An 8708-nucleotide genomic window follows, 5' to 3' on the forward strand; every position below is an offset into this window, starting at 1 on the left:
TTCCACTGGAGGCCCAGCTCCTCCTTGCAGCCTAATGGAGATGTTCCAGTGCGCAGTGAGCTTGGAGCTTCCTGTGAAGCACACAGGAAAGATTTTCTGCAGGTTACACTTAGTTCCCTTGTTAAAGGGTAAAATCCTCGAGGGCAAGGACCGGTCTTTTCCCCCCGCTGAGCCCAACTTTTATGTCTGGACTACAGCCAGCCCAGGGTGGCTCTTCCGTGCCCGTCAGGACATCTGGCCCTCATCTATCTTGTCCCCTCACTTCCTTCCCCCAAGACCTACACCATCCCCCTCTGAGTCTCAAATCAGGGCAGCCCTAGTGCCCCCACTTATCTTAATCAGATGAGAATAATCAGAGATGACGTATTTAAAGAAGCCTTGGGCGAGCAATTACCAATAGCTCAATTTCATTTACAAGGGACTTTCACTGTTATCTCATACAGAAGTAGAGGAGACAACTGTTACCCGCATTTACAGATCTGATGAAAACAGAGGGATTAAATGCTCTGTTTGAGGTCACACGTATAGGATGTGTCAGAAGTGGCATTTAAAGTCAGGACATGTTTTACAAAACAGAAACGGGCTCACAGACTTGGAAAACAAACTTATGGTTACCAAAGGGGAAAGGTGGCAGAGAGGGATAAATTAGGAGTTTGGGATTAACATACACACGCTACTATATATAAAATAGATAACCAACAAGGACCTACCGTATAGCACAGGGAACTCTACTCAATATTCTGTAATAACCTATATGGGAAAAGAATCTGAAAAAGAATGGATATATGTAAAACGAAATCACTTTGCTGTACACCTGAAACTAACACAACATTGTAAATAATTTAAACTCCAAAATAAAATAAAAATTAAATTACAGTTTTTAAAAATTAAAAAAAAATAAATTCGGGCCATGTCTTTTAAGTCTGTCAATGTCCTTTTTCCTATACCAGGTTGACTCTTGGTAGCTAAATGGTGATGATAAAGCTATTTTTATTTATGAAAGAGGAAAGATATGTCAATATTTATGTTTAGATTTTTTTCCTAGTTATTACTACCTTGAAGGGTAAATTCTAATTATTACTACCTTGAAGGGTACAAAATATGGAAAATGTTTTTGTCTTATCTGTCTTATCTTCCTGAATTTGGGATTTTAAGATTATTATTGGCCATCTAATGTGTTTACGTTTATCACAGTGAAAACCAGTTAACCTTTTGGGTATTTAATAAAAACCCATGTGTATTTTAGAAAAACTACCCAAAGTGTCATATATTGGTAGCAGTATATTGACATATAAAAGATAACATGTTATTTTTAGGTATTCCTGGAATTGTGAAACTTAGATTGCATATTTATTTTTAAAACGTGTTTGTTTAGTGCTTTATATGCATTATAAACCTAATGAAAACTCTGGATCGAGTGTGTAAGAACTGGCATTTTAATCTCCGTTTTATTTTATTTTTATTTTTTAAAATAAATTTATTTATTTACTTATTTATATTTTGGCTGCCTTGGGTTTTCGTTGCTGCGCACGGGCTTTCTCTAGTTGCAGCGAGTGGGGGCTTCTCTTCGTGGTGGAGCACGGGCTCTGGGCGCACGGGCTTCAGTAGTTGTGGCTCGTGGGCTCTAGAGTGCAGGCTCAGTAGTTGTGGTGCACGGGCTTAGGTGCTCCGCGACATGTGGGATCTTCCCGGACCTGGGCTCGAACCCGTGTCCCCTGAATTGGCAGGTGGATTCTTAACCCCTGCGCCACCAGGGAAATCCTATCTCCATTTTAAAGATGATGAAACCAAGGCCTAAGCTGGTGTGACCAGGGCCACCCAGCTCATTCGTGACCACATCAGTCAGGGTCCCGGCAGGAGGAAGAGGACACACTCTAAACTGGATCTTTTCAGCAGAATTCAATAAAGGAACTCTTTACAAAAGTGGGAAAAATGCAAGGGACATTGTGGATTTTTGGGGGAGCTACCTAGGCCTGTGAAAGAGAGAGGAGGGCGCAGTCACCAGAACCTGGAGAGAGACACCTTCAGGGCGGAAGAGACAGCAGCCTGTGGTGACCTAGGAAGGAGTCGGGGGAACTAACAACCAACCTCTCTCTCCTCCTAGAGATCCCCGTTGGCCTTACTTAGGCCAGAAGACAACGGAGACCGTTGATGTCTATACAGGTCAGTCTCCCCGGGTACAGGGCAGGGCACAGTCCAGTAGGGCGTGGCTCTAGGGTGGGTTAAGCAAGCAGAAGGTAACCAGCACAGAGATGAATCATGGTTAAGCCTCAGACTTCCTGTCTCCTATTTCTTCCTATGCTCTTTCCATAACACCGTGGCTTAGACACACTGGGTCTTAGCAGAGAATTCCAGAGACGATCCCTCCAGAGACCACCCTTAGGGCCACAGCATCCCTCAGCGTTAAACTTTAAGCTAGTCTTCCTAAAAACTTGACTGTGAGGACAAACAATCCAATGGGACCTGCAAATCAGACAGAGTCAGGAAGCTGGTGTGCAGGCCAGGCCAAGATGGCGGCAGGGCTGGCAGGTAGAGAAAGTCTGCACTGAAGTCATCACTGGTTCTTGGCCATCACATCTTGGCAGAGATGCCCCAGAGCCTTTAATGCAGCTACAGTGGGCATTAGCTACAAGGCTGGCAAAGTTTCAACAAGAAGAGAGTCTACTATCTTTTGCATCTGGCAATTAAAATATCTTGAAAGAAAGATTTCATCTCACAGCATTGTCTATAACAATATAATTTGCACTTGGTTACTCTGGCTTTATTTTTATGTAATGCCCCTGGCATGAAACTCCAGGTTTTATGAAAAGAAATTATCTTGGGGCGTTTGGAGCATTCTGCTTTGGATGAGTTCTTTATTCACCTTTATCCTTGGTTTGATGGGGGCGAAAGTCATAAAAGAATTTAATGACAGTGACCTCTTCCAAACCCAGGAGCTGTGAGAGCAGTGTAATGAGAAATGCAAAACCCAGTGTTCTCATAGAACACAAACTCACCCACAAGTCATGGAGAAAGAATTCTCCGTTCCTGTCCTAGCACAATTGTTTCCAGAGAAATGAAGTTATGGTTCCATGCAGCTCTATGGTCTGAGTGATCATACACTTCCCCAAAGAAGTGTAACTGCTAGAGCCTATAGTGACTTTGCACTGAGTTCAATAAAGCCAAGTCACTCCTCCCACCTCTCACCCAAATAAGATCCTATGCTCTTGCATTGTCCCACAGGACTGAGGAATATTTTTCCCAGTTCCACTATTAAGCAGTTTCCCTAGTACCATTGGAATCAACCAAAGAGGCACAAAGGTAAACCCATGGATTCTCATGGCAATGGCTTTGGCACAGTGGTCTCCTGGCCGTTTCTGCCTCAGGGCTTTTGCACTTGCTGATCCCTCTTTCTGGACTACTCTTACCCCAGATTTCTTCGTGGGGTGAGAATATACACAGAAGTGGAATTACTGGATCAAATGATAATTCTATGTTTAATTTTTTGAGGAGTTGCCCTACTGTTTTCCACAGTGGCTGCACAATTTTACATTTTCACCAGCCCACCTAACCTACTTTTACTTATATATCTTGTGTAGTGTCCCTACTCTTTTTTTTTTTTTTAATATTTATTTACTTTTATTTAGGCTGTGCTGGCTCTTTGTTGCGGCATGCAGGATCTTTAGTTGCAACATCCGTACTTCTTAGTTGTGGCATGCGCACTCTTAGTTGCGGCATGCGGGATCTAGTTCCCCGACCAGGGATGGAACCCGGGCCCTTACCCACTGGACCACCAGGCAAGTCCCTGTAGTGTCCCTTCTCTTGAACGTAAATTTCACAAGGGGAGAGATTTGCTTCCCAAGTGCCTAGAACCTTGCTTGGCACCTGGTAGTGGGTGATCAGCCAGTATTTGTTTAATGAATGCAACTGTTTCGGTGCCTCTGACCTCATCTGCATCATCCTGAACCCCTTAATGCCAGCTTCATGCCGTTGGAGCCGTTCTCAGCTCACCTTCTCAGAGGCTCCCTGCCTCCTCCGCGTGTGCCCCTTGCAACGCTTCTCCCTTTCTGCTTTGTATTCTGGTTATCGGTGAACTTGCCCCATCTCTCCCTCTGAATCCTAAGCTCCTTAGTGTTAGGGAGCACGCTTTGTTTATTGCCGTTCTTCTGCCATCTCTCTGGCCCAGGGAATCTATGCTCAACCCACACTCATTAGAGGGATGTTCTGAATACCTGAGCGACACTGGGGGATGGGCTCGGGCACTCCAGAGCTCTCTAAAACCAGCCCCCCCCGCTGCAAGAATCCCAGGCTATGTGGCCTCTGCACACGCCTCTGAGCCTGGCCCTCCTGGGTCTGATGAGGGCATTGGACCAATGACTTCTTGGGTTCCTCTTAGATATTAGGTGTGCTGTGGAGCCACCTCTTTGACAGAAAGAGCATGGTCCTCATCTTTGAGAGCCCACAGTCTGATATGAATAAAATAAACATGTCAGAAGAGGTTAAGGACTCAAAGGCAGCCTGTGCCCAGAGCTGTCCTTGCCTGGATGGACGGTGTACCCAGCCTCTCCCTCTCCCAGTCATACTCCCCGCTTGCTGGGGCTTCAGAGCACAAAACACCAGGAAACTCAAGGGGAATGCACACACTTCCCATTCTGGTGGAGAGAAAAAAAAATCTTTACAGCTCACGTGATTTCATTGGTTATTTTAGGCTGTTTATTTTTTCTGTCCCATCCTCAGGGAATAAACATTTGCAGGCAAAACTTGGACTTTGGCGTCTTCCCCCCTTTGCTTAGCTATTTGTGTATAAATATGACTTGAGTAAAATCTCGAAAGGACTGCCAATCCTGCCTACCCCGCTCCCATTCCCTCTTATTTCGTAAGAAAGACTTAATGAGTTTGTACCCAAGAGTGGAATGTTTCGATGACACTTAAAGCCCTCCATGTACTTAAAAAAAAACTCTTTTCAACTGCATAAACAATGCACTAACAATAGTTAACAGATTATTAAACAAATCACTCATAGTCCAACAACCCTGACAAAATGCTTTTTATTTTTACCGATGACCTTCCAGTTTTACCCTTATGAGTACATAGCTTACACCGTGGTAATCAGACCGTATAATACTGCCTTGCATGCTACATTTTCCTTTTAACATCTGTAAACAAATACACATTTCAACAAGTGTATTATTCTTAAATATTACCATTTGGTAAATCCAGGTCAGATCTGTCACTGATTGATTGCTGAGTGAGTGGGTACTGGGCTGTATAGGATACAGAAAGATAGAAATTGTCCCTGCCCTCAAGGAGTTTACAGTCTCACGGAGAGATAAGACATGCATACAGGAAACAATCTCAGACAGTCGGTAATTACATGGAAAGGTGTGTGCGCAGTACAGATGACAATGCGCTCATGGTAAGCAGGTGTTCTGAGTTTCTCAAGGGTTGGGGAACTGAGAGAAGCCTGCCTCCCCTTGAAGGTGAGAGGGTGATGTGATGAGCAGTTCTGAAGAGGCAGAGGGAAGGGAGGGGAGGGGAGGGTTCAGATAAGGATGAATGCTCAAAGGGGCTGAATACAGGGGACATACAGTTCAGATAATACAGCTCGAAGGGGCTGAATACAGGGGACATACAGTTCAGATAATACAGCTCGAAGGGGCTGAATACAGGGGACATACAGTTCAGATAAGGATGAATGCTCGAAGGGGCTGAATACGGGAACGTACAGTTAGTTTAGGAACCACTGGAGCAATTAACCCCACAGGTACAGAAGGTGACTTTGCTGGGGAATGGTAGGACCAAAGACACGAAGATGCTGAGAATGAGAAAGAGAGTTGGAGTTTCCCGAAAGGGGGACAGAACGCAAAGCCCATGTGACTGGGATGATGGAGAGGGATACGGGGGAATCAGTGTTGTTGTCTCAGTGGTCTAGCGGGAGTGCAGGTGCTTGCTGCTGCTGTTTTGTTTTGTTTTTGAGATACATGGCTATCTATCTATCTAGATGTAGCCAGTAGATCTGGGGAGATTTAAAATACTGGGGAGCAGGAGGTGGAAGGAAAGCAGGCCCTGGGCCTTGGGGAGGGATGGTACGCCAGGACTCACAAGTAAACACACAGGTCAAAGCAGGACCTCTCTCCTCTGGTTTATTGCTCTATTCCTGCCTAGAGCAGTGCCTGGCGCTGAGGGAGTCCTTATAAGTACAGTATTTGTTGAATGAGAGCTGAATCAAGTCTAGTTTTGCAAAATTTCTGTACAAAGTCCAGAAAATCTCAATTCCACCTCCAGGCCTCAGTGTCAGCTCGCTATGATGGAGTTATTTTTCCAAGGGCGCCTCATGGCCCTTTTGGGCCGGGTCAGGCCGGGAAGCCACATGAGTCTCACTAATCCTGAGCCTTGCTGAGGCCTGTAATGATTGGCACTGGGGGACAATGACTTAAGGTCCCAGTTAGTCATCCTGGCAGCTGCTTCCTGCCTCCCTTCCCTCGTTGCCTTCTGTTTGGGCCTTTCTTGGGTGGGAAGAGGAAATTGCCCAGACTCACCAATTATTACCACTGGAAGGCAGCTTACCCAGCGGCACGTGCAGTCCTGTCATCAGACAGATGAACTGAGTCAGGCCCAGAAGGGAGTAGGGCTGATTCAAACCCAGGGCTGTCTGGAATCAGCCCACAGGCCAGCCTCATCCACGCAAAAATTTAACAAATATCACTGAGCATGTGCTACGTGTCAGACGCTGCTTCGGTGCTGGAGATACAGCAGTGAGCAAACAGACAAAACTGCGGAGGTGGGGAGAACAATCATCAACCAGATAACCAAGGTGGACGGTGAGAAGAGCCAGGGCAAAAGCAAGGGGGTGGGGAATGGGGCTTGCAATTGTAGGGAGGTGGTCAAGGAAGGCCTTGGCAAGAAAATGACATCAGAGCAAAGCACTGAACAGGAAGCAGGAGGGAGCTTGGGGCTGTCTGGGTGAAGAGTAGTGCAAAGGCCCTGTGGTAGGAGTGGGCCTGGCATGTTCCAGGAACAGTGAAGAGTGATGTGAGGGGAGAGTAAGAGGAAATGAGGCCTGAGGGGTAACGGGGGCAGGGTGCATGCGGTCTCAGAGTCCCCATGTGAGGCCTTTGGCTTTTATTCTTCCCACTCACTGCCCATTGTCTAATTCATGACCCAACCTTTTCCTTTTGACTCTCAGGGGCGCTGGGATGTCTGTGGGCAGAGGGGAGAATGGGGCAGCCAACAGGGCTCTTGAAAGCACATGGTAGTGGCGTGGGCAGCTGCCTGGGCCACCTGTGCTGAGCCCGCCTCCACGTTCCTGCTCCAGAAGTCTTTCCAGCCGACAGGACAGAGTGGCATCCCATTTCAGGATAAGGAGAAAGAGCACAGATGCAAAGCAAAGCCAAATCAATTGAGTACGTAGAATCTTTAAAATATCGGAGAAGGGTGGGACTTCCCTGGTGGTCCAGTGGTTAAGACTCTGAGCTCCCAAGGCAGGGGGCCCGGGTTCGATCCCTGGTCAGGGAACTAGATCCCTCATGCTGCAACTAAGAGCCCACGTGCTGCAACTAAAGATCCCGCATGCAGCAGCTAAGACCCAGGGCAGCCAAATAAATAAATAAAGCTTAAAAATAAATAAATAGGGCTTCCCTGGTGGCGCAGTGGTTGAGAGTCCGCCTGCTGATGCAGGGGACACGGGTTCGTGCCCCGGTCTGGGAGGATCCCACATGCCGTGGAGCGGCTGGGCCCGTGAGCCATGGCCGCTGAGCCTGCACATCCGGAGCCTGTGCTCCGCAACGGGAGAGGCCACAACAGTGAGAGGCCCGCGTACCGCAAAAAAATAAAAAAATAAATAATAAATAATAAATAAATAAATAAACTGTCAGAGGGGAATGAGTTCATAGCTCAAAGGGCTGAGTCAGATCCCAGCAGCGCCCATGCCTTGGCTGAGTGAAGAATAGAAGTATTGATGTAGACGTGCCTGGCAAACACTGATGCCCAATGACAACCATTTTATTAGCTGGGGCTTCGAATCTCTAGTGTCCCATGGTTCCTGTCAGTGCTCCGTGCCCACATGAATGAGGCTCCTGCTTCAACTGGTTTGCCAGGGACCAGTGTGGATGCCAGCCCCCGGGTGGGCAGCTGAGGCAGTTGGTTGATTAGCACAGTAGGTTTAGAGCAAACTCCTGCCTGCCAAGGATCCCACCGCCCAGAGCCAGGTGGGCACATCTGTTTCCCTGAGCATCTCACTCCTTCCTGGTGACCAGGTCCTCTGCTCTGTGATGACTTGAGAAAGGTCTGGGTAGAGCTGGAATCAAGGGTCAGAGCACTGTAGAGTTCAGTCAAGCTGGTCTTGAACCCTGGCTCTGGCTATAATTCTCATCTATGTTCCCCACCCCTCCCAGAGGAGGGTCCTGTTCAAGAGTCAAGGCCAACTCAATTCCACAATTTTTTTTTCTTTTCCAGCTGCCAGGCATTTTATCTGAGGCAGGGAATATTAAGAATGATAAGGCATGAACCTTCGCTTCAGAGATTTGAATCTATTGTGTATGTGTGGAGTACACACTTGTGTATATGCACATTAACTCACACATGCTTGTGGGAGGCTGCCTGGGATATTAGTAGGAAGAATCTTGAACTTGAGTGAGATGGCTTTGTCCCAAGTGCCCGGGGGCCTTTGGGTGTACCACTTGTCTTCTTGAAGTCTTGGATTCCATTGCTGTTCAGCAGGGATAATAATT

General features: G+C 46.9%; 1 non-coding gene across 1 annotated transcript; it reads left to right on the forward strand.

The window, feature by feature from the left end:
* Positions 1-7421: 7421 nt before the first annotated feature.
* Positions 7422-7494, forward strand: TRNAG-CCC (transfer RNA glycine (anticodon CCC)). Its single transcript has one exon. It is a non-coding gene; the product is annotated as a tRNA-Gly (tRNA).
* Positions 7495-8708: the final 1214 nt, after the last annotated feature.

Source organism: Lipotes vexillifer, unplaced genomic scaffold, assembly GCF_000442215.2.
Source record: "Lipotes vexillifer unplaced genomic scaffold, Lipotes_vexillifer_v1.1 scaffold1098, whole genome shotgun sequence".
NCBI lineage: Eukaryota > Metazoa > Chordata > Mammalia > Artiodactyla > Lipotidae > Lipotes > Lipotes vexillifer.